The sequence below is a fragment of the Cetorhinus maximus genome, chromosome 14 (assembly GCF_964194155.1).
Source record: "Cetorhinus maximus chromosome 14, sCetMax3.hap1.1, whole genome shotgun sequence".
Classification (NCBI taxonomy): domain Eukaryota; kingdom Metazoa; phylum Chordata; class Chondrichthyes; order Lamniformes; family Cetorhinidae; genus Cetorhinus; species Cetorhinus maximus.
In genome coordinates, this window is record NC_135892.1 from 95,567,381 (window position 1) to 95,594,620 (window position 27,240).

The following is a 27,240-nucleotide window of genomic DNA, read 5'->3' on the forward strand; positions in this document are numbered from 1 at the left end:
AAATGCTGGCCCAGCCAGCGAAGGCCATATCCCGTGAATGAATAAAAAAGTACAGTGTAGCCAGAGCGAGCAGAAAAATGACAGGAATGGTACAGATATTTCAGAATTCATTTAGAATACCTTTCCTCTTTAATTGATGCAGCATGTTTGAATAATTCCGCATTGCTATTCCTTTCCGTGTTTGACACTGAACAGTGTTGAGGGCTGATAGCTTAGTGATGGAGTAATCATAAAGCATTTCAGGATTGAATGGTTTTGAAATCATATTAGCAGAGCATGATGGGAAAGTGCCACCAGCAGTGGTTACCATTAGCACCTGGATTCTCTTTATTAAACTTGCTTGAGAGATGAACGTCCTCCAATGTAATAACCAAACCTTTAGATCACATGCAGGAAACTAAATTAAACTGCCCTAGAGACTTGTAGCAAAAGTTGTTCTCCTCAATGTAACTGCGGTCATGAAAGAGCACAAGGGACTTATGGAAATGGAGTGATAGTTATTACATTGATTATTTTTCTGGATATGGTATGGCTTGGGCTTATTAAAAAGACAAGGAAGAATCTTCATGATGGATAATTGATCCTTTTTCATGTGTGCCGCCAAATGGTAATATCTTCAGTCTCAAGTACTCCCAAGTCAAGTGTAACATAACTGGACACAGCTCCCAGCAAAATGCTTTAACACTAAAGAGCCCATTCCACTGCACCAGTATGACATTTGTTTTCCTACATTGGTCATCCCTATTAGACTGCCATTTAGTGTCAGCTTGGTGTTGAACTAAGCATCCTGCAGGTTGAACAAATGTTCTTTCACCTCTGGGGCATGTTTAAGTTCAATCAAGTTGATGGGATGAAAGCGTCTTGTTTATGACAGCTGTAAGAAAAATCTGATACGAAGCAAACAGCCTGATGGTGCTTTACCTATATATGATTCAATTTTAAAAAGAAAAATGAAGAGAGGCAACATAAAATAAATGGTGCAAACTTAAAGGTGGTGCAAGAACATGGAGACCTGGAGGTGCGTGCAGACAAATCTTTGAAGGCATCAGGACAAGATGGGAAGACTGATTAACATAAAGCATATAAAACCTCAAGCGGTGCGTAGACCCTCAGTACGCAAACACCAAGTGTCACTACGTGCTGAGGTTCTACCTGTCCCCGGTGTTGCGAAGGATGGGTCTGGCCACGCTGCCGCGGAACGCTCCAAGTAGTTGGACCGTGCCGTACCACCTGTCCCTGGTGGAAAAATTTATGCAGAAAAACACCTTTGACCACAAGTCCATCAGGCAGTGGTCAGCACGTAACGTCCTAGAGGCCCTGAGGGATAAGGAGAGGGTGGACCCTGTGGGATGGTTCCCCGAGCAGACTGTCAAAGTCATTTGGCAGAATGCCTCATCGCCAGAACTTTCCAACAAGCACCAAGACGTAGCTTGGCTGGTGGTGAGAAAGGCCCTCCCCGTCAGATCCTTCCTACACGCCAGGAGTCTCACCCCCTCTGCACGATGCCCTCGAGGTGGCTGTGGTGGGGAAGAGACCGTTGTTCACCTCCTTGTGGATTGTGCCTTTGCAAAGAAAGTCTGGAGAGAGATGCAGTGGTTGCTGTCGAGGTTCATCCCGAGCAGTTCTGTGACACAGGACTCTGTGCTCTACGGGCTGTTCCCAGGGACACACACCGAGACAAACATCGACTGCAGCTGGAGGATCATCAACTCGGTGAAAGAGGCGCTTTGGTCTGCCCGAAACTTGTTGGTCTTCCAGCACAAAGAGTTGTCCCCGACCGATTGTTGCGGACTGGCACAATCCAAAGTCCAGGACTACGTGCTGAGGGACGCACTAAAGCTTGGGGCAGCTGCCGCAAAGGCGCAATGGGGAAGGGTCGCTGTCTAAGACCTTTCTACCACAGCGCACCGAGAGACTGGGAACTGTTTAGAGCCCCTCGGGCTGTACAGATCAAAATGAAAGGCTGTAAATGACTGTAATATTGTTTGTACTGATGCACCTGGTGATACATTTTGTAAAAGTTTAACCTGGATTGTACCCTTGTAATGTTGTTTTTGAAATGGTTTTGAATGTGATTGAAGATTTTTATGAATAAAGTATATTTTTACAAAAAAAAAAGCATATAAAACCCTTGGCTTTATGAATAGAGGCATAGAGCACAAATGCAGGAATTTACGATAAACCATCATGAAACACTGGTTAGGCCCTAGCTGGAGTATTGCATTCACTTTAAGAAAGAACGTTGAAACCTTAGAGGGAATGCAGAGGAGATTTACAAGAACAGCACCAGGAATGAAAGACGTGAGTTACGTGGAGAGACTAAAGTAACTGGAGATTGTTCTCCTGAGAGGGGAGAAGGTTAAGTGGAAATCTAATGGAGGTGTTCAAAATTGCTGATGTTTTTGATACTGTAAATAAGGAGAAACTAATTCTAATGGCAGAAGGGTCAGCAATTAGTCACGTTGAAGGTATTTGACAAAAAAAACCTAAGGAAACATAGGCCAGGATTTTTCCCTTGTCGGGCAGGCTTGGTGGGAAGCCGACCATCGCTCGCGATTGGGGATGGACCGCAACTTCACGCTGGCGAGCGCGCAAGATCGCGCATGCACACAGGAAAAGCTGCCTGAGACATGGAGCTGCCTCAGGGAGATGAAGGGCTTTGAAATTTAAAAATGAAGATTTTTAAACATTAAAAAACATGCCCCTCATGTGACTCTGTCTCATGAGCAGGGCCATGCTAGAAATTAGGATGAAATTTTTAAAAAAAATTTTAATGACGGTTCGAAACCTCAGCCCGTCTGTGGATGAGGCTTTGCAAAAAATGCAAAGGCTGCCTGGCCTTTTCGCCTGCCTGCCTGCCTGCCAACCTGTAAGGTTGAACGGGCAGTGAAAAGTTTAATTCAATCACGTTGTTAATGGCCTTTTAATTGTCGGCAGGCGCACTGGCGACTCCCGTGTGCACCCGCCGACCAAAATATCGCGAATGCACGATGACGTCGGGACGCTCACTCGATGTCATCGTGCGTCACTTTACGCTTGAGCAGGTCGGGCAAGTGCCCACCCGCTAGGCGAAAAGTCCTGCCCATGAGAGAAAAAAACACTTTATGCAACAACAACTTGCACTGCATTGATATAGGATCCTTAAGATTCAAGTGTGATCTGGAATGCACTGCCTGAAAGGGTGGTGGAGGCAGATTCAATCATAACTTTCCAAAGGGAATTGGATTAACACTTGAAATGGAAAAAATGTGCAGGGCCTTTGGGAAAGAGCAGGGAGACGTAGCTCTTTTAAAGAACCAGCAGAGGCATAATGGGCCGAATGGCCACCTTCTGTGCTGCATGAACGAATGACTTTTTTTTAGAGCTTTTTCACACAACCTATTGTTACAATAGGGTTCATTTGTTCTGTACAGACTGTATAGTCGGTAAATGCGTATGGAAGTGCCATAGTTTGGCATGGAGGGTATAACGGCCCATGGGGGGTGTATAGAGTGGTATAGCTTGTCTTGGGGAGAATGGATAAGACTTTTTGAACTTACCTTTCGATAAGTTCCCACATATTCATATTCCCACATGATTCATGACACCCCTGAAGTGCCGTCAACCAGGAGTCCATTTGAAGCTGGCCCGACTCCATGACATTTGCAGAGGGTGAGGACATGCCTATCGCCGCAATGGAGCCGGCCATGTTGGGAGTGCAGGGTGTGGGCACATGACCCAAACCAGCCTGCACCCTCAACCTGCACTTGTGGAAACTGGAGGCGCCGGGAATGAGGTCAGGAATCCCAGAATCGGCTCCCAGCCACCATTTTTACACCTCCACGGAGTCTCTCTGACTCCATGAAAATCCAGCCCTATCTCACTGTTCCTTCACTGCCGCTGGTCCAAAATCCTGGAACTCTCTAACAGCAATGTCGGTGTAGCTACACCAGATGGACTGCAGCGGTTCAGGTGTGTGGCTCACCACCACCTTCACATGGGGATGGACAACAAATGCTGGCTTTGCTGGCAGCACTCACATCCCATGAAGAAATGACAAAATATATATAACACTGATCAAGGGGTATCTTTGAATGCATTTCCCAGGACACAGCAAATAGCAGCTAAATTATATTCCCCGTTGCCCGGCCTCTTAGTTCTGCTGCCCAAATTTATATTGGGGAAAGGAGAATACTTAATCAGACCAGTGAGAAGAGAATGTGTTATTATATTTTGTAAAATTGTTGACAATTGCTAACATTACAAACTTTCAATTTCTTAATCTTCTAATGGGGATATCCCATAGGATGAGTTGAAATCACAGCTTTGTTTGCAATCACCTTGGGGGCAGTGTTCCTTTGTTTAAAAATGAATTTATGCAATGAAAGTTCTGGGGAATGTCTGCAACTCTGGTATTTTAATTAAAGTTGCAAGCCCTCTTACTGCAGGTTATGGGTTTAGAATTGACTGCACTCCAATGGAGCTATATGAAAAAAGCAAAATACAATGGGTGCTGGAAATCTAAATTAAACACAGGGAGTGCTGGAAATGCTCAGCAGGTCAGGCAGGATCCGAGGCTCTGGAAATAGCTAACCTTTCAGGTCAACAAACTTTCATCAAAACAAAATATATTTCAAACTGTTCTCCTGCAACTGACAGTCAAGTTATGCAAGTATGAAGGTGAACTGATGGGGCTCATTAATTTTATTGTTATTGTAAATTTTAACTTTGAGATTAAAATTCAAGCTTAATATGAGCACCAACTGTTAAGTGCTAATTGGGATGAGAGAGAGGGATCCAACTTTTTTTATGTGTTCTTGCGATGTGAGCATTGTTGGCAAGGCCAGCAATTCCTAAATGCCCTTGAGAAGGTGGCAGTGAGCTGCCTTCTTAAACCGCTGCAGTCCACAGCGCAGGTACACCCACAGTGCTGTTAAGAAAGGAGTTCAAGGAGTTTGACCCAGCGGCAGTGAAGGAACGGCGATATTGATCCATGTCAGGATGGTGTGTGGTTTGGAGGGAACTGGTAAGTAGTGGCATCTGCTGCCCTTGTCCCTCCAGCTGGTAGAGACTGCAGGTTTGGAAGGTGCTGTTGAAGGAGCCTTGGTTTGTTGCTACTGTGCTTTTGTATTTGGTACACGCTGCTGCCACTGTGTGCCAGTGCTGGAGGGAGTGGATATTTAAGCTGGAGGATGGGGGTTAGATCAAGTGGGCTCTTTGCCTTGGATGGTGTTGAGTTCCTTAAGTGTTGTTGGAGCTGTATTCATCCAGGCAGGTGGACAGCATACCATCACACTCCCTGGGGAGTTTGGAGGTGTGACACTTGCCGCAGAATTCCCAGCCTCTGGCATGCTTACTAGATGTGAGTAATAGTGTTCAATAATTTGTGGGGTTTCTCTCATTTCTTTTGTTACAGACATCTTTGAACTCTGCGTCTATTTTTAATGAAAGTATCTTTCCATTCTTATATCATTCATTCCCTAGGCAGAAAACAAGGCAATCAGCCTATTTCAGGACACTAGCCACTGTAACATTTTGAGAGCTCCAACGGAGGGCTTTATTGTTGATTCCTGTTCCATTTCTTTCAGGGAGTTCCTGATCTCCACTGGGTGACTCATTCAGCCCTAGCCTATCACTCCTTGGTGCAGTGGCACTGTACCATACTTCATCAATAGATTTGCCATGGTGCTTCAAACATTTAATTAACCAGCTATCTGTTGGGGAAACAACTCCTTATTAATTAGCCTGGACATGACATGGAAACAAAGGAGATTTGCAAAAGGAGCGAAGATGTGCACATCATTTGAAATGTAACTGTGAGCACTGAGAAGACATGGGGAGAGCCAATGGTGGAAAAGAAAGACTTTCCTATCCTCTCAATATTGTGAGCATGAAACCAACATAATATCTTGTGGTAACAGCCAACAGAACTAGAGATGAGAAATGATTAAGGATAGAGACATTTGGAGGATAAAAACTATTCCAAATGATTGTTCAGTTGAGAGCATAGCATGGCGTTGGCTAAACTTGGTGGATAAGTATAAATTTGGCACAACATAGAGCCGAAGCTGCATTAAATTCAATTCCTCTAACACCTTCTGCACACCTTCCTTTGCCCCAGCTTTGGTTGCTATGCATTTCACTGTCTTGGATCCACATTCTGATTCCTTCCCTAAACCCCTTTGCTTCTCCATTTTAGCCACTCATTTGAGCTGCTCCTTAAAACCCAACTCATTCATCAAGCTTTGTGGCTGCCTCTCCTAATAGCTTCTCCTGTGTTGCAATATATGTTGATCTTAAATTAGACCTCTTTAAAGGACCTTGGGATCTTTTTCCACATTAAAGCCAGTGAGCTATTGTTGATAGTGAGTGCTATTTTTTGCCTAAAACACAAGAGCTGTAGAAGAGGATTTAATGCTTTAAAAACTGACTCTCATACCGAGCATGTTATAACAAACTGCGGGCTGTGTACCGCAACTGCCACAATAGATAGTCTACAGGTGTGTAAATAGGGCAGCATGTGGAGTTGCAATGAAATAAAAAAGGACTAAAACCATTCTGATCTTTTATGTGATCCATTGAGAGATTCAGGAGACCCAAGCTATTGTGCTACAGAGTAATATTGCACATGCTGAGTTTCCCACACCGACTTCCTGTAGCTTACATGCCAACTCATTACTAGCAACAGCTGATCAACTGCTTGAAAACAGCCTCCAAAAATGCTGGCAACTTTATATATAGAGGCAGAGTACAAAAGCAAGAATGTTATGCTAAACTTTTATGAATCACTAGTTCGGCCTCAGCTGGAGTATTGTGTCCAATTCTGGGCACCAGGCCTTACGAAAGGTGCCAAGGCCTTGGAGAGGATGCAGAGGTGATTTATTAGAACGGCACCAGGGATGAAAGACTTCAGTTGCACAAAGAGACTGGAGAAGCTGGAGTTGTTCTCCTTGAAGCACAGAAGGCTAAGAGGAAATTTTATATAGTTCAAAAATCATGAATGGCTTTGATAGAGTGAATAAGAAGAAACTGTTTCCTCTGGTAGAAAGGTCGGTAACCGAAAGACACAGATTTAAAGTGATTGGCGAAAGAGCCAGAGGATCGATGAAGAGTTTTTTATTAAATGTATTTAAATTTGCTGATGAAAGAAATCTAGATGGGAATGTAAGCTGTGAGGAGGACACAAAGAGGCTGAAAATGATATGGACAGGTTAAGTGAGTGGGCAACAAGGTGGCAGAAGGAGTATAATGTGGAGAAGTGTGAAGTAATTCACTTTGGTAGCAGGAATAGAAAAACAAAATATTTTTAAAAGGCATGGAACTTGTAAATGTTGATGTTCAGAGACACTTGGATATACTTGTACAAGGAACACAGAAAGTCAGCAAGCAGGTATAGCAAGCAATTAGGAAGGCAAATGACCATGTTGGTTGGCATTTATTGCAAGAGGATTGGAGAACAGGAATAAAGCAGTCTTGCTACAATTGTACAGGGCTTTGATGAGACCACGCCTAGTTTTAGTCTCCAAATTGAAGTAAGGATATACTTCCACTGGAGGCAGTATAGAGAAGGTTCACTAGATTGGTCCATGGGAAGGGAGGGTTGTCTTATGATGACAGGCTGAGTAAACTGGTCCTACAGTCTTAAGAGTTTAGAAGAATTTAGGAGAGATGATCTCATTGAAATGTACAAGATCTTGAAGATGCTTAACAGGCTAGATGCTGGGGAATCTAGAACACAGGGGCACAGTCTCAGGTTAATGGGGCTGATCATTTAGGACTGGGATGAGGAAAAACTTCTTCACTCAAAGTGTTGTGAATCCTTAGAATTGTCTACCCCAGAGGATTGTGGATGTTCCATCTTTGAATATATTTAAGGCTGAGATAGACAGGTTCTTGGTTACTTGGAATCAAGGGGATATGGGGTGCAGGCAGGAAAATGGAGTTGAGGCAAATCAGCTATGATCTTATTGAATTGTAGGGCAGACTCAAGGGGCCACATGGCCTATTCCTACTCCTTATGTTCTTATGATCTTAATACAGCCAGTTGGAACGCACTGCCTGAAAGGGAGACGGTAGCTGATTCAACTGTAACTTTCAAAAGGAAACTGGATAAATGCTTGAAGGTGAGAAAGTTGCTGGGGACTAGGCCTAATTGGATAGCTTCTTCAAAGAGCCTGCATGGGCACAATGGGACAAATGTGATCCTTCTGTGCTGTAAGATTCAATGGCCCTGGAACACAAGAATAACCCTGAAAATTAGTCTATGGCCTGAATTTTTCGCTTGTTGGGCGCGTGCGATCGGCAGACCCAGGAGCAGACAGGAAATGGGCCCCTGACCATGATCGAACCCCAAGCGCGATTTCACACTGCCTGGCTAATTAACGGGCAGCCAGCTTGAATGCGCGCTGACAAAGGCTCAGCACTGCCAGTGGGGGCGGGAAGAAGGGGTGGGCGCTGACATCATCACGGGTTCCGGTGAGCTGCCTCAGGAAGCTGCAGACCTCCACAGAATAAACAAAACAACAAAGATGCTGCAAAATGCTGCTGGAACTCCCTCCCTACACTACAGGGACTGCAGCGGTTCAAGAAGGCAGCTCACCACCACCTTCCCAAGGGCAACTAGGGATGGACAATAAATGCTGGCCCAGACAGCGAAGCCTACATCCCATGAATGAATTGAGAAAAATATGTCCCATGCAGCACAATCAAGCCACATGAGTGCAGTCAATGGCATCCTTCACCTATGGGAAACCCGAGATCTGGGTGAATCCAATTGCTCTTGCATCCTGGCTGTCCTGGTCCTGGGCAAAATGCACAAAGTTGTGTGCCTTCACAAAGATGGCATCCGTGACCTCATGGATGCATTTGTGGGTGGTGGCTTGTGAGATCCCACAGAGGTCACCTGTGAAGCCCTGAAAAGAGCCATAGGCGTAGAAATTGAGCGCTGCATTCACTTTCACGGCCACTGGCAGTGGATGCCCCACATGTCCCTATGGTGCCAAATCCTGCAGTAGCTGGCCGAGGTGACTGACCAGTTCCCTAGGCATGCACAGTCTTCGGCGACACTAGTTCTTGGTCATCTGCAGGAATGACAGGTGGCATCCATAGACCCTCCGTGTCGCTGGGCGCCGACCAGCGATGGCTCACTGTGGCTCCTCTGTGATGTGTGCTGAAATCCCAGCCACTCCTTCTTCCTGAGGTTATTGACCCTGCTTCTGCGTGGCCACTTCCCTCACCCACCCTATCTCACACTCCGAATGCTTGTGCGCTATATTCAATGGCAGAACCGCCCTTGCCCCCCCCACAAGTCACCTCAATGGCTGGGCTGCCCTTAACCCCGACCCCCGCAATGCCCCTCAAACTTGAAGTCCAACAGGCGAGCGCTGCACAACATTACTGTGTACTCACCTCCGAGTTCCCCCCAAAGTGCAGGCCGCCAAGTGCATGCCTTTTACGTGCAGTTGTGAAACACATCGACGTGCTTTCCCGCCAACGTGGACGGACAATTCAGCAGCAGGGGGATGATTCCAGCAGGCTGGCCTAATAATGATATGCTGATGTATTACAGTGAGGTTCCTGACGTATGATGGTGGGAAACGCAGAATGCCATGGGTAGTCTGAGCGGACAATCACGAATAGTTTTCACGCCATCATGAAACCAATTACGCCATATTGTCCGCTCACACCACCTAACACGCCCGACGCTGGCGGGCACGGACAACTCTGCCCCTTGAAGAAGCATAGAATTAGTGTGGTACATTTCTAGTGGGTGAGATAGCAGGGCCCAGAGATGGGCTGCCATGAAAAATGTTGAACTCTTACAATAAAAGCAATGTATTCCAGGTAATATTCAGCACTTTTATACTTCATCATTAAGAGGTTTAACCTTTAAAAAAGTTGACATTTGGATTTTCATAGGCCTGCCAAACTTATCACTTAGCAAACATTCCCCACAAGCTGCATTCCAGCCTGATTCACAAAGAAAGTCAACACCAGCCCCATGGTTTGGTTCATATGGACGCTATCTATATACCTTTTCACAGCTAAGTAGGATCCACTATAGGGTTGATTATATAGGGCAGGGTTTTCCCTCTGTCTGGAGGGAGCGGCAGGCAGACCCGGGAGCGGCCAGGAAACGGACTGCCGCCCGCGATGGGGCCCGGACCGCGATTTCACGCTTGCTGGCCAATTAGCAGCCAGTCAGCGTGAAACGCACACTGAGAGCCTCAGCACTGCTGGGGTGGGGGCGGGAGGAGCGTGAGCGCTGAAGCCTGCACATGTGCGGGGGAGCGCGCACTGAACGTTCCCTGGAGGCACAGAGCTGCCTCAGGGAACTGAAGAATTTTACAATGTAAAATAAAGATTTTAGAAATGAGGGAAAAATGACTCAGTCGCATGAACTGGGACACATTAAAAATGATGTGTTAAATTTTTTTAAAATTACTGCTGGAAACCTCATCCCGCCCGTGGATGAGGTTTCTTAAAAAATACAATTTGCCCACCCACCAAACGTAAAGTTAGACGGGCAGCGAAAAATACAAATTAATTGTTAGTTTAATGACCTTAATGGGCCTCTTAATTGTCATCAGGCGCACTGCCGACCGAAATATTGCGCGAGTGTGCAATGACATCGGGACACTTGCCCGACAAGTGTTCCGACAACATCGCGCACTATTTTACTCCCGATTGGGTCAGGCGCACACCCGCCCGCAGGACATAAAATTCAGCCTGTAATGTACATGAGCTATGGAAGAAGCAGGCTTGACGGACAGAATGACTTTTCCCTCAATCCCTGCTTTCTTCTGATCGAATTTGAGAGGTCTGTACCTTACAAAGTTAATTTTAAATTGCATTTATGTGTCTAAGCCACATTAACACCTCCTCGCTGCAATAAACATTTATATTCAAACTTAACCTGTTGACTGCTTGACATGAGGGCTCACTGCATTTTGCTGTGATATTTGAAACACGTCTGTCAGGTACGTCACTGCTTTTCGTAGAAAATGCTAATGTCAAGCAGGCCGGCCTCGGAGAGGGACAGCATAACAGTTAGATGCAGGAATCAGACCCCTTCTATTCTGCTCAATATGTGCCTTAGTGGTATTCACACACGTATGCTCTCCATTACATGAGCGAGAGATTCCCGCTTCCCGCATTTCTGCGTGGTTTTGCTTATTTTCTCCTCAATTTTCTCCACCCTTATTGGCTCATTAATCTTTCCAAGTCACAGCAATGGCAGGCGGTAAGAGCAGGATAGAAATCCTGGTCAGCTACGTGTTGGAAAGAAATTGGAGCCTCTATCATCACTATCCGTAGCTTCAGACTGCAACGTGCATGTAAAAGTGTATGTTGCCACAGCAACTCGGACTCCTTAAGGGAGCCAGTTGGCTCAGTTGACTGAGCAGCTGGTGTGGAACAGGTTGGTGCCAAAAGCACGGGGTTTGACCCCTGTTCCGGCTGGGGTAGATTCAGGACCTACCTCTTTGCCCTACGCCTGGTGGAGAATGCGGCACTGCGACTCAGCCTGCATTCGGGCAGAGTACTCTAGCAGATGAAGAAGGTTAGCTCTTTGCTGGGGTAAAGTTCCATGGATTCTGGTCTCACCCTGGCAACTTATCCAATTAGGCACTATTCAAGCACTAATTAGCACCATCAATGTATGTGGTATCATAACCAAGCCTGGTGCACACATGCAGCATTAAAGAGCTACTGGGGGGTGGAATTTAATGCCGGCGAGATTTTACGGTCCCGTCGAAGTCAATGGGCTTTTGAACGGTTCACCGCATTTCACAGCCCTGCCTCCACCATGACGGAGCCATAAAATTCTGGCCATGAGCGGGAACCTTGTTTGGATATTCACTCCTTCCCCAAAAGGCACTGAAGCAAAGTGTAGCACCATACAGATTCAGCTGTGCAGCTGCCCTGGCTAAGATTGGGTAACTCAGCACAGACTTGGAAATCACACCTTTGGTCCTCTTCCTCAATATGGTTTTGATGATGGTGTAGTGGTAATGTCACTAGACTAGTAATCCAGAGGTTAATACTCTAGGAACTTGGGTTCAAATCCCACAATGACAGCTGGTGGAATTTAAATTCAAATAATTAAATCTGGGATATAAAGCTATTCTCAGTAATAGCAAATATGACATTGATTGTTGTAAAAACCCATCTGGTTCACAAATATCCTTTAGTGTCCTTACCTAGTCTGGCCTACCTGTGACTGTAGATCCACAGCAATGTAGTTGACTCTTAACTGTCCTCAGAAATGGCCTAGCAAGCCACTCAGTTCAAGGGCAACAAATACTGGCCTTGCCAAATTTCATGAAAGAATAAAATGGATTCAAAGCTGGTGGGGGGAGGGGCTCACCCATGGCTTTTCTCAATTATCGGTGATAATTTAATTCCAATAATTTGAAAATAAGGGGCATCATAGTTCCTGTGGACCTGTGGACATTAGGTGTTAAAGTGCTTCGACTCACTCTTATGGCTAACGTAGAGAATATCATTAACATCTCACCAGCCTGGCCTGAATTTGATGTCAGGTCCGAGCAGTGAATGTATTCTAAATTATGGCACAGCCATGAGCTCCCCTGTAAGCCCTCTGATATACAGCAGACACTCCTGCCTGGAGTTTCTATGCTATTTTGTTCAGTAAAATTCACCAGAAAGTGGCCAAGCCAATACAAAAGACTGAGGAATTCTGAGCACAAATTACGACCGGTGCAAATCCCCTTTCCGTGACCTCCATTGCTGCTTTAAAAAAAAAACATTGCACCAACCCCTGACCCCAAAACTGGTCCTGCTCACAGATTGAATGAATTGCCATTGGATTGTTCATGTTAGTTGTGACTGTTTGCAAGTTTTCACGGAAGGTCTAAAAATGAACTGTTCTTTGTATATTGGCACAAGGACAATAATAGGCAAAAGCTTTGAAATTGAGAAATATTTAATTTACTCAGAGACTGATTACCGTACACAAATAAAACTAATCAATGGTTCTGCATAATTTCCTTAAATTCAGTTATTTAAAATTGGGATATTCACAGCTAGTTGATTAGACACTGATAGAAATACTTCTTTTCAATGCTTAACACCATTTCAGCCGTATTGATAATACCACGTCAGGTTACTATTCTTAAATATATCATGGAACTTTTTAAAATACAAAACATATCTTATAAATTACTTTCTAAATGTTACCGGACTGCACTGGTTCATGGAATATTGGTGTATTCAGCGATCTGCAAATAAGCTTGAGCAGAAACTTGAACAAAAAGATTCAGTTCCGAAACTGAGCGCCATTTGCACCCGGATTGCTGATTGCACCCCAGGTGGAAACTCTACCCCTAACATGGGCACATAACCTCCTTGGAGGGGCCACATCTGCCAACTAGCTTTGTCCCAATGAGCCCACGTGAGCAACATTTGCAACTCAGTAGGATCCAGCTCCATAAATAGAAATCCAATCGATTCAATCGATCTGAAACACAGTGGGGGAAATTCTCACCATAGGCAGGGATGGAAAAACTGGTGATTGTGATTTGTGTCACCTCATCCAATTAGCCACTATTCAAGTGCTTATTTGCATCGTTATAGCATTCAACTGTGTGTGTCATCCTGGTCACGCCCGCTGGGGTGTATACCCACCATTACATAGCGATCAGGAGTGGGAACTTGGGATGTATATTCAGACCTTAGCCCAGGGGGGTGGACTGAGGCCAAAAATAGCAGCAATACAGCAGGTCTGGCGAAGCTCACAGTGTCTCACAGCCGTGAACATGCACCTACCTGATTTTCCTTTTCGTCAACTTCACTGTGGCCAGCTTTCTGCCTGCAGCCAAGCTGAAAATGTTCCTCATTCATATGTGGAACTCTAGTTTTGTTCTATATCCCAACAGCAGCGAAAATATACAACACGATGACTGGCAGAGTTTTGTGAGACAGCAGCCGAATTGAAATCAAAACCGAAGCTAACTGACCTTGCAAACTGTTGAAATGAAAATTTGTTAAAATGTTATGTTAACGCTGTTATATCCTCAGGCTGGTATCCTGCCTGAAGATGTGACAACCACACTGAACATTTATGGCAGCAGCAGCTCACTGACAAGTCTTGCAGCAGTACAGCCTGCATTCAGCAGCTTTTGTTTGACAGGAAGACCCATCATTGTGAAACTAGCCTTTAGGGTTAGATTTTGTGCATGTTTTGCATGTAGAGTGAAACGTGAGGGTTTTTATCTAAAAAAAACAAATGCCTGAGAAAAGTAAGGCACCTTTGTGCACAACATTTACTCTCTGGTATACTAAGGAATTAAAATGTAACCTAACTCAAGGTTGGAAAACCCGCAAGATCAGGTAGAATGTCAGGTTTATGTTCCACCCAAAATTACTCCTCATAGAGACACAGGGAGGTTAAAATTGTCTCTTAAGATTTTATGCCAATTGATTTCTTAACTCTAAGAATCCTGCACTGCATACAGCATTTCCACATTGTCACTATATTTTGAATAATATTTTGCTAGGGACAAATTACGAAATAAATGTTATAAAATCCATAAAGGCAAATATAGTGTAAAGCAGTGTGTCCAGAACCGTGTTCTGCTTTTTGAATAGTGTCAAGAAAATAGTGAAAATACTCAATTCCCTCAACTCTCAGTGAACACATTACAATCACCTGCATTTAAATAACACCTAAGAAACATACCTACTCACTTCACAAATGAGCAAAAGGAAACTGATACCAATCCAGGAAAGGTGATTGAAAGTCTCAACACATAGATTTAAATTGTTGGAGAGAGAGGTGGAGACAGAAGACTGGAATCAGGGAAGAATAGTGGTCGGGTGGAAATATACGGCAGGAGGAAATTACTGATGTTGATTTGAGGCCATGGGGGGATATAGACCAGGACCGAGAAATTTGATCACAGAATACCTGTTTCTCAGGTGAAAAGTAAGCACTGAAGGGTCCAATATGGTGCATGGTGTGAAGTGCACTTGTTCATTCCACGCCAGGTTTGTGCACACGCCATTTTTGTTAGGGCGTCTTGTCATTGTCCAGGGCACTCACCTAAAACATTGCTGATGAAAATCAGGGAATTCACTGCTCATTTCAGGCTCCTCCTGAAACTGGTTTGTATTTGAGCACAGAATGCAGAGTGCACACTACTGTCAGTCCTCTCATGTGCAGAACAGCAACCCTTGAAAAAGAACCACTCGAAACCAGCAACAAAAGGGCAAGTAAAAAATGCTTTGATTATACGGAAATGTGGAGTCAGAAGGAGCAAAATTGTTCCTCCTGTCTCCACATTCTAACTGCAGGCCACTGTTGATACCAGACTGGTGTTAAGGGAAATGTGATGAAATAGAGAAAGACATACTCCCAAAGGTAATATCAGGATGGGAAGATGATCCAAATGTAGAAAAATGTGAAGTAGAAATATGTTGGAAGTTAAAGCAGGAGAAAGCCACAGAGCTGATCGGAATCCTTGGTATCTAGAGGCATAGGAGGTATTAGTGAATTTGTACAAGGCTGCAGTAAAATAGCAATTGAGTATTGTATATGGTTTTGGGGCTTTGTTATAGGAAGGATTATAAAATCCTAGAAAAGATCAGTCTTGATTTACTGGGATATTACCATGGATTAGGGTTAAAGTTATGAAGGAAGTGTTGCAAAGTTTAGAGAGCCAAATAGGCTAAAGGGCGACGGCTGCTGTCTTCTAGATTGTGAAGAACTACGATAAAGTAAATATTAATAACATGTTTTTACTGGGTGGTAAGGGAATAATGAGGGGAAATTAAGATAATCGCAATTTAATTTATTAGGAAATTAAAACAAACCCTTACAAAGGGTGAACGTAAAAGACCATACAAACATGTGAATTAGGAGCAGAAGTAGGCCATTTGACCCCTCAAGCCTGCTCCACTGTGTGATAAGATCACGGTTGATCTGAGTGTGGCTTCGACTCCAATTTCCTGTTTATCCGCTATACCTTTGACTCCCTTGTCAATCAAGAATCTAACTAGCTCAACCTTAATAAATGTTCAATGACCCTGTCTCCATTGCTCTCTGGGGAAGAGAATTCCACAGATTAATGGCCATCTGAGAGATTCCATGACAACAACTTGGAGAAGGGCAGAGATGTTCACCCCAGTGTCCTGACCAATGTTTCTCCTTTAAAAAAAAAATCACTAAAAACAGAAATAAAAACAGAAAATGCTGGAAGTACTCAGCAGTCAGATAGCATCTGTGGAGAGAAACAGAATTAACGTTTCAGGTCATAATGACCCTTCATCAGAACAGTTCCCTTGATTTCCAGCATCTTCAATATTTTGCTTTTGTATCACGAGAAGTGGGTTACCTCGTCATTGCAGTTTGTGGGAGTTTGCTGTGCACAAATTGGCTGTCCCATTTACTTCATTACTATGGTGACAATACTTTAAAGGAACCTCATTGGCTGTAAAGCGTTTTGGCATGTTTTGAGGTTATGAAAGATGCTATATCAATAATAAGTCTTTATTTCTTGTGGAGGCACATAAGGAGAAAAACTCTGAGCAAAGTACCATCAGGAGAATATACATCAACTCTTCAATAATATTGTTGAAAAAGGAGACATGTCAAAGCTATTCGTCTTTCACTCATCAGGGCACTCATCAGGGCACTTCACAAGAATACCAATGTAAGGGGAAAACAACAATGCTGTATGTGAAGAGAGTGCTGATTGGTTGGCAAGTGGACTCTGATTGGCAGAGGCATTGCCATGGAGAGTGCACCAGTGATGGTGACTGACAAGCATTATTTGAAATTTAAACCAGGCAGCTTGATCCTGATTGGTCAAGGCATTGACAAATGAGTCAGTTAATGGCTGTCACTTATTTTGTTTAGCTGAAACAGGCACAATGTGTGTCCATGTTCTTTCTGTCTGCAAAGAACAGTTCCCTGTGTATTAATACACGTAGCTTTCAGTACGTGCAAATGTGCCACACTGAGAGCCTGACTGACAATCTTAAATTGGTTGTCAGCGTAATTCTTAGCACATTGCAGATTATTTAGCAAATGTGTCCAATCACGGAATCACATCTAATGTTGGACATTATGTTTTGAGTTTTGCAAGCACGGGCTGGTTGGATATGGTCTGTACCTTGTCCTTTGCGAACAGCGGCTGGGACATGCTGTCTGATATGATCTGCCAGTCTTTGGGATGTACAGCCTACATACCCAGCATCACACCGGCACTGAAACTCATATATCATGTTACTCATTTGGGTGATAGGCAGATTTTGTTTTGGCTTGACAGTAGCATCCTTTTAGTGGTGAATGCCACTCATGTTACTACTGCACAGTAGCAGTGTGAAACAGCTAACTATTGCTAAAACTTTTGAAATACCTTGCCCTTCCAAGGTAATCTGTGGTACACTGTGCACTTTTCAGGGACAAAAGTGAAGGCCTTAGGTTCATTCATGAGGTTGCATGATATACAGTGCAAAATGATCTGATCAGGGTAGCCAATATCCCGCAGGATGCCTTTGATTCGCCCTATTTCAGCATCAAGCTTACATGGTGAGCAAATGGCTCGGGCCCTACTTACAAGGTTGCTGATATGACCAATCTTATAGCGTGTTGATCTGTAAGAATCCCAATGTATAAACTGACCAGTGAAGATAGGCTTGCAGTAGACCATGGTAGAGAACCTCCAGCAGATTTCTCAACCAGTACATCAAGGAAGGGGAGTTCATTTGACTGCTCCATTTCATAGGTGAATTTGAGCACAGGATGGAGCCCATTAAGACATGTAAGGAAATTATTACATGCATTGCGGATTTAAATATAGCAAATGTATCATCCACATACTGGAAATATGCGAGCGAAAGGAGGTTAGGTGTTATTCCATCGAAGATACTTTTCTCACAGAACCTAGCTGAACATGGTAAAATAAGTGACAGCCATTCGCTGACTCATTCCTCAGGGCAATGCCATGACCAATCAGGGTCAAGCTGCCTGGTTTAAATTTCAAATAATGCTTGGCAGTTAACCATAAGTCACCATCACTGGTGCATTCTCCATAGCAACCCCTCTACCAATCAATACACTTGCCAACCAATCAGCACTCTCTTCACATACAGTAAAAATAGTTGTTTTCCCCTTATATTGGAATTCTTGTGAAGTGTCCTGATAAGTGCAAGATGAAAAGCTTTGACTTGTCTCTTTTTTCAGCAATACTCAAGTGCTGTACTTCCAAACAACTATTTGTTCAATAATAATAAATGATTACACACTTCTTTATACAGATTGTGGCTGGTTTCTTTGGGGAATTGACTCAGGAGGTTGATTTTATTTTAAGTATGGAGAGTTAGTTCAAATTGAATACATTATTTACAGTGCTGCACAGTTTTTACTCAGAAACACTAACCAAAAGTCTTTTGAAATAATTTTCACCTGAAATTTATTTTCTGCACCAAAGCATTTTGTATCAGAGCTTTTATTCAAATTAGCCTGACCGCTGTAACAAACTTTAACTTCGGCCATTAAATCATGGTGTAACCATTAATCATTTGGTTTTATTCAGCTCACAGCCACAACGCTTCTCTCATTTTTCAGAACAAGTCATATTTTCAGGAGTCATAGGAAGGAGGCCAATGCTTCCAGGGTTGTCACTACAAATGGAATGAGATCTCAGACATCGTTATAATTGGTACCTCGAGATAGCTGCGTGTGCACTCTACTCCAAGCTCAAAGAGTTAATCACTGCAGGTAACGGGGTATCAGTGTCCAAGGTTTTAGTAATCAAAGGGAAAAAATCTACAAAATCAGAGATACCATTGTCTTTTGTTGGTCAAGCAGCCTACTGTTTAAAGATTCACAGGGGCCTCGTGGTATAATCCCTGCATCTCAATGGGGAGGCCTAAGATGCCCGAATATTAACTGTTTTGCATTGAGTTTCTACATTCAGGTAATTAGTCTAAATTATAAATAGTAATAGTCCCGTCACTGAACCCCAATGCACTCCAGTCAGTTTCTCCCTCCCACTGGTACATCTCCTTTAACGAATGCTCATTGTTTCTTGTTCTTCAGCTAACTTCATATTCATTCACATGGCTTACCCTGAATCCCCAGAGCTCTAAGTTTAATAATTGGCACTAAAGCCATCATGGCCTCTAAAGTATTTGATCATTTCAGTCCGTTGCTTTCCCCATAATCTGATCCTTCTTTGGTTTCCGACCGGTTATTTTTCTGGATCCTTTGTTAATGAAATTAATCAAAATGAGAGGTCATGGGATAGAGGGAGAGATTTCCTTTTCGGAATTTATAGAAAGAAATATAACTGCACTCTTTATAAACATTTGCGATTTAATTATAAACAGCACAGGAAAATCTTCCCTCCTTTTATGAATTTCTGTGATGGTCAAATATTCCCTCTGTCCTTATTTTCCAGCAACTTAGGGTCACCATTTAACATTAAATTGAGTCAGTTCTCTTTTATTGTAACACATGGTTCATAAACAATACTGAAAAACATCTATTCAACTCAGCTCCCCCTTTAGAAACTTTTCGATTCCAACTGATGTTAAATATTATAGTTTTCACCCTTCTTTGAGAGCTATTTAATTGCTCAAACATCTTCTCAGGCAGTCCCTCGAGATTGAGGATGACTTACCTGCATTCTGATTCAATGCATTCAAAGATGGCTAATAAACCCGCTGTGCGATCCGCAGACTACTACATGTGAGGCAGGCGGTGTTTGAAGGACTGATTAAATGAGTTTTTTGGGGAGGGGCTGTGTGCTCCTTCCACTATCTGGACGTGGCCTCTGCCTGCTTATGTCACAGGCCGGGATCTTCGTGGCCCACCGGTGTTGGGAATGTTCAGTGGACAATATGGCAAGAAGGCCAAAAATCGGTTTCACGACGTTGTGAAATCAATTTCCAATCATCTGCTCCGTCTGTTGATGGCAGGCCACGATCCCCGCCATCGGACACCGGGAACCTAATTGTAATACATCAGCATATCATTATAAGGCCAGACTCATCCCCCCCTCCTGCTCAATCATCCACCCACATCGGCAGGCAAACACACCGACGTGTTTCACAACAGCATATAAAAGGCGTGCACTTGACGGGCTGCACTTCACTCGGGACTTCACTGCTTGTTTGCCCACCTTGCTTCGGTCAGCACATGCAATCATCAGCCCCAAGCTTCACAGACAGCTCCAACATCACTTTTAGGGGGGGCTCACGGGTACGTCTCTACCTACCAGATCAGCCATATGCGGGTGGCTTTTCAATGACTGCAGGGCAAGGTCTTGCTTGGGGAATGGGGAGAACTGGCCTCAGGCAAGGGAAGAGGCTGCAGGACGAGGGCTGTACTGGGGAAGGAGGGTATCCAAGGGGTGTGTGTGGGGGCACATGTTGGTCTGTGCAAGTGGCCTCAAGATGGTGAGGGCTGAGGAGGCAGTCTCCAAAGGAGATGAGGCCAGATGGACATGTGGGGGTGTGTGTATGAGGATGGGTGGTGATGTCCCTTGAGCTGGCAGTGAGTGAGGTGGCAGTGAATGTGTGATGGGCTTGAGAGTGTGAGTTTAGAGTGATGAGATGGTTGCCTTAGCCTGACTCACAGATGAGATCATTCATCCTCTATCTGCATTGGATGGCCAACTTCGTCTGTGCAACATTGGCACTGATCACCACTGCCATTGCCTATCAAGCCAGAGTGAAATGTTGCTGCCCTTTCTGTGGCCAGAGCAGGGGGTAGAGAACATCACAGTGGGCCTTGCGTGTCCAAAAGGCGCTTGAGGGCTGCAGTCTTTTTGCCTTTCAGGGCCATGTCTTCTTTGCTGCAGTGCTGGGCTAGAAGCACTGAATGCGACTGTACTTTAAATGTGGTGCCTAGCGTGATGAAGCAGCGAGATTATGGTGCGGCAGGTGAATCAGAGCCTGCCTGCTATGGAAACGATGTATAGCCCTGGAATGCATAATTAATATGGCGGGTTTGGGACAATATGGCCTGAAAAGCCGCCATTGCGGCCAGCGGGTCGTTTTACCCGCCCTCTACCACACTTAGTGCAAATCTGGGACGATTCAGCCCACAGTCTCTCGAGGTGCTTGATGGCCTTCCCAAATTCTCCTTCTCCATTTTGGTAGTTCACAGGCAAGGGATCCCCATGAAATGGTGAATATGTTGGATCTCTTCAGGGATGCTTTGAGAATATCCCTAAAGTATTTCCTCTATCCTTCTGGGAGTCTCTTGCCATGATGAAGTTCCAAGTAGAGCAGCTGTTTTGGGAGTCTGGTGTCAGGCATGGGAATGATGTGACCCACTGGCAAAGCTGGTTTTGGGTGATTAGTGCCTCACTGCTAGAAATGCTGGTTTTGGAGGGGATGCTGACATTACACCACCTAACGTGCCAATGGATTTGAAGGATTTGGTGGAAATTTGCGGATTTTATTGATGGTATTTCTCCAATGCCTGAGGTGCCTGATGTAGATTGCCCAAGTATCTGAACCATATAGGAGTGCAGGGGCCATGGCTGTCCGGTGAACCTTGACCCTGTCTCGCTTTTTTGGTCCTTTTTCCCTCAGTCGGCCAAAGGCTGAGCTGGTACATTGGAGATGCTGATTGATTTCTTCACCTCAAACAGTTCCACAGCCAACTAGAGTTGTATCATTTGTGCATTAGAGGAGAGGTCTTAAGTGATGGGGAGTGTTTTAGTTTAGCAGCAGACATACAATTAGAGAAAGATGGCTGCTGAGTCACAAGGATTATGTAGGATATACGCACAGAAACAGCCATTTGGCCCAACCATCCATGCTGTACTTACAGATGAAGAAGCCCATTTGGTCCATCTTACTTCATCCAACCACAGGAATTCCACAGTCCTTCATTGTTCCATCAAATTTCTCCATATCCAATTGCAGAGTTTTTGTCCCAAATTCATCTGCCCAGGAGCCCATCAAAAGTGTTGATCAGCCTGTGTGAAGTGCCGCCTCTTGACATAAGTCCGAAGGTTATCTTTTATTCGTATGAGCTTTGCTTCATTTGTCCAACCCTCAACCCTACTAAGATAGTGTTGTGGATTAACATTTTACAGAACATTTACTCTCTCATGATGCACTTATCATTCTGACATTCTCAGCTACTGTCACTGGACAGATTTGGCAAACAAAGGTAAATGTGGATAATGCAAACCAATGCCTACATCACACGCCTATGAACCACCACAAAAACAAAGTGTTAGGGTTGATAGCTTCAGGGGGAACATCTCCTTTTGAAAGCCCTCATTATCAGAAAAGACATCTTGACAATGTTCTAGACAACCTGGGATGATATTTCAGAAACTTCTTCATTATAAGGCAGAAGGAAGTGATTTCTCTGGGGCAGGAGTAATGTGACAGATGGAAGAGTTTTTCTTCTGGAAACACATATTCTATTTGAACCACCTAGACTGGTTTGTGTTTTCAATTACCGGTAGATGCCACAAACCATCAGGAATCTTCCATTCACTCCTTGTCGAGCCAAGTGCTGCAGTTGGCTAACAATTGCGGTGAAATTATGTGACCAAAGCAAATCTGACTTATCAAGGGCATTAATTAAACATGCTTGAATTAATCAGATGCAGTTTTTATCCCGAGATTCCAGGATCTTCACTTCTAATTGAAGGATCTCATTCTGTTTATTTATAATCCCAACCATTCAATTACAAAGGACTCAACACGTCACACTTATCCAATCAGATTCCACAGGTTTTATTTGTGTTCCAAGAAACAGCCCGTTATTCCATAAGAACTTTGTTTATTATCCATAACGTATCTCAGTTCCCTATTTGTCTTTAAAAAAAAAATCAAGGGATTTGGTTGGCAAAGAGGGATTTAGTGCCCTTTGTTGGCAGAGTGGCCTTCACTGAGCCCATTTGGCTTTTAACAGAATTTGACAGTTCTGGTCATTTCCTTCCTGGTGCCAGCCCACATATTATCAGATTTATTGACTTCAACTTTACATCATCAATTACAACCTTCTAATTTTGTGACTCAACTACACGGATTTGTATGATTGCTAAAGAAAGGGGAAAGACTTGCATTTATATCATGCTTTTCAAGACCACCAACATTTTACAACCAGCAAAGTACTTTTTGAAGTGTAGTCACTGCTGAAAGGCAGCAGCCAATTTGTGCACAGGAAGCTCCAACAAACATAATGCGATAATTGTCATAATTCACTGCTCATTCACTGAGCAAAGGAGGAATCTGGAGCCAGCCTTTCCCTCACATTGGCTTATTCACATAGCCCAGTGAACAAAGGCACAAACTCCCTTTGCCTCTCCCAACACAGGTAGAAATCGGTTCTTATATACTTAAGAATAATGCCCTAACCTTTCCCCAATTAGTAACAGCAGCTCTCACTTACAGCTAGAGGATGCACGTCATTGTGACAGGATTGCAACATTAACAATAATGATAAGCTTTTTTTTTTGTGATGCCTATTGAGGGATAAACATTGGCCAGAACACTGGAGATAACGCCCCTATACTTCTTCGCCATATTGGGCCGTAACTTTGGAGCTCTCCAGTGTTTGATTTTGGGGGGGTACCCCAAAGATACGCTGGGGAATTCCTCTCAGAAGTTCCCAGGTAAGGGCTTGCATGGCAATTGCCTAGAAATACACACTCCCTCTGGACAATTGCGCTGTGCTGGGAATCATCCAAAAATGCGGTTTAGATCGCAAAATTCAGGTGGTTCTGCCAGGGTTATACCAATAGTTACTCAGAAAAAGTTAGAAGATCTCAGAGCCCCTTCCACCCCCCAGACCTCAGACCACCACACCCCCGCCACCCCACTGCCCTGGGACCTTGGACCTTGATGCAGGCCCCAAGCAGCTCCGATGAACATAAGGGTCAGCATAATTTTCAAGACCAGGTCAGCGTGCATTTATTTATTCTAATTCCTGCAGGCCAGCACTTTCCGATGCTAGTTGGAAGTTACGGCCCATTGTCACGGGATCTTTTAAATCCAACCAGGCAGGAAGATGGGGTCTTGGCTTAGCATCTTACCCAATAGACAGCACCTCTGACAGTGCAGCACTTCCCTGGTACTGCGCCAGTGTGTCAGCCTTGATTTTTGTGCTCAAGCCCTGGAGTAGAACTTGAACCCAGTACCTTGTAACTCAGAGATGACAGTGTTACCAAATGAGGCACAGCTGAAACTATTCCACTAAAGCAGTCCTCACACTGAATCCATGCCACTCGGGATTCCATGGGGATTCTTTCCCATTTTACTTACCATCAGAGAATGGCACCAAAGTTTCCTGAGAAACAGGAGTTCGGACTTCCTCATTCTCCTTTTCATTGATCGGTTCATTTATCATATAGATTTGATTACTATACTGTATGAAATATTTCTGCTGTGCTTTACTGGTTCTATGTGTTATTCGGCACTAAAATAAATGAGACAAGAAATTCTGGCCTGTGCATATTGTTCTGATGGCATTATTCCCTCCTGTCAGAGCTGGAATTGGTGGGAAGCCCGCATTTCTTTCCATTAAGTAGTGTTCCATAGTTAAAAGTTAATCATTATACCTGAAAGCCTTTTATCTGCTGACAGATAAAGATGTTAAGTAGTAAAATCATAAATGACTCCGTTTGATTACAGAGCCTAATAACTAGCTTAAAACACAAGAGTGATTGTTGAGAAAAGCCCAGATTACACCATCATTTCCATTACTGTGATGAAAACAACCTGGTATGTTTATTTGGAGCATGTAGAGGGCTGATGAAAGTGTGTAAGGAAATATCTGATCACTTCTAAACGGTAAATTAAATAGTTTTGTCAAATCCCTGTGTAATGAAGTTACAATGATTTAAAGGCACCAGTCACTCACATGGGATTGGATAAACATGTTGTGGATTCATTTATTTAAGCTAGGCACATGAGAACAGATGTGTAAGGATAGAAGGCGTGAGGACATCAGAGCTGTGCTGTGTTCTGCTCACAGGCAAAAAGTGAAACTGAAATTGGATCACATGACACACTTCCCTTCTAGTGGTGTCATGTTGCTGTACCTTATATTACAACACCCTGGTGCACATTTTCCCCTTCTCAATATTAAATGGTGCATTGAGCTCCAACCATGATTCAGTTTGTAGCATTCTCACCTCTGAGTCGGAAGCTTGTGTGTTCAAGTCCCACTCCAGAGGCGGAATTTCACGTGAGCCAGCAGGGTCGCTGAGATGGAACCAGGCGTGGCTGATCCACACTCTCCCGCTCTGACCTCCAGTTGCGGATTGATCTTGCGCCAGCCGGTGAATTAATGACCGTCAAGCGGGAGGTGAGACCTGATGCGGCAGCCAGATTCATTATCTGACTCGGCTGAAGGTGCTGGTGACATGTTTAAAGGGCTGCCAGCGTATGATGCCTGATTCAGGCTGAGGCCAGCAAGAGGTCTGCTTAAGCCTGAGGCCACTCCTCATCTGCCTGAAAACACCCCTCCTCAGATTGAGAGCAGGCCCCTTCTGCCTCAGACCAAGGAACCTCCATCAGCCTTAGATCAGCAGTTGCAAATGATCTGGCCAACTGGCATGCAGTTGGAATACACTTGTGGTCATGGCAGAAGCCAGAACCCTGGGTGGACCAACATTTCAGTGACAACTGCCTTCATGTGCAACTTCAGCCTTCTCAGGCAAGGCGGGAGGTCCTCTTCCCCAAGGACAGGAGGTGGAGCCTGGATGGAGGTCAGCAGCCATGGGGTCGTCTAGAGAGGGTAGATCCAGTGCCACAAGAGGTTCAAAGACACTCTGCTTTCTGCCAGGATGAGTGACAACTCTCAGCCCCATTTTGGGGACAGCAAATGGGTAAGTGTGATGGTGTGGATGTGGGGCAGGGAGGCCCCACCAGGTGGGTGCCTATGGGTGTAGGCTGGAGCATCTCCTGTGAAAGGAAGGGCTACAGCTCTATCAGGGGACACAAGCCTGGTACTGCCAACCTGTGCAAGGGTAGGTTAGAGTGGCCCAATGCCACATGCATACCATTGACCACAAACGTTGCAAGGACTGGGAGAATGGATTAGGTTCTATCAGTGACTAGGCTCAAGAGGCCAAAGAGCCTACCCCTGCTCCTACATTCCTTTGTTCCTATGTTATGGTTACATTGGTGCGGTCACTAACAGTTTTCTCCTGTGTTTCCACAGGCAAAAGGTCCCAGAATGTAGGGGCAGGAGCACACAGGCTGATGGCAGCATTCCGCTCATTGCAATTCTGACGCCAGTGGAAAAGAGATCTGGCAGGATACCAGGGCAGCTACTCCACCCAGGGTGGTGAGGCCAGAGTGTAATTAGAGGTTGGTGAGTCTCCTTAGAAACAGGCCACAGGGAAGCACCAGCAGCAAATAGGGGTAGTTGTGCCTTCCAATTAACAGGCATTTGTTTGAGCTGCAGCCATCTCTGTGGACTCCTGTCTGGAGGGGAGAGTGGACCTGATCAATCTGTTTCCTCTCACAGGTCAATCACAGGACCAGAGAGCTGCCATCTCCAAGGTGCATTTGTTCACCTCTGAAAAGGAGCACACAAACGTACAAATTAGGAGCAGGAGTAGACCATTCGGCCCCTTGAGTCTGCTCCGCCATTCAAAAAGATCATGGCTGACCTGATTATAACCTCAACTTCACATTCCACACCTACCCCTGTTAACCTTTCACTCCCTTATTAATCAAGAATCTATCTACCTCTGTCTTAAAAATATGCTGCTTCCACCACCTTTTGAGGAAGAGAATCCCGAAGACACATGAACCTCAGAGAAAACATTTCTCCTCATCTCTGTCTTAAATGGGCAACCACTTAGTTTTAAACAGTGACCCCTAATTCTAGGTTCTCTCACAAGAGGAAACATCCTCTCCACACCCACCCTGTCAAGATCCCTCAGAATCTTATATGTTTTAATCAAGTTGCCTCTTACTCTTCTAAACTCCAGCAGATACAAACTTAGCCTGTCCAACCTTTCCTCATAAGACAAACCTGCCTATTCCAGGTATTAGTCTAGTAAACCTTCTCTGGACTGCTTCCAATGCATTTACATCCTTCCTTAAATAAGGAGACCAATACTGTACACAGTACTCCAGATGTGGTCTCACTAATGCCCTGTATATGCCCTGTATATGCCCAATATAACTGAAGCATAACCTCCCTACATTTGAATTCAATTCCCCTCGCAATAAACCGTAACATTCTATTAGCTTTCCTAATTACTTGCTATACCTGCATACTAACCATTTGTGATTCATGCACTC

The 27,240-nt window shown here is 44.3% G+C and overlaps 1 protein-coding gene across 5 annotated transcripts in view; it reads right to left on the bottom strand.

The window, feature by feature from the left end:
• The window catches only part of chrm3b (cholinergic receptor, muscarinic 3b), a 1,038,143-nt gene that overhangs the window by 497,666 nt on the left and 513,237 nt on the right, over window positions 1–27,240 (bottom strand). The gene's annotated exons all lie outside the window — the stretch shown is intronic.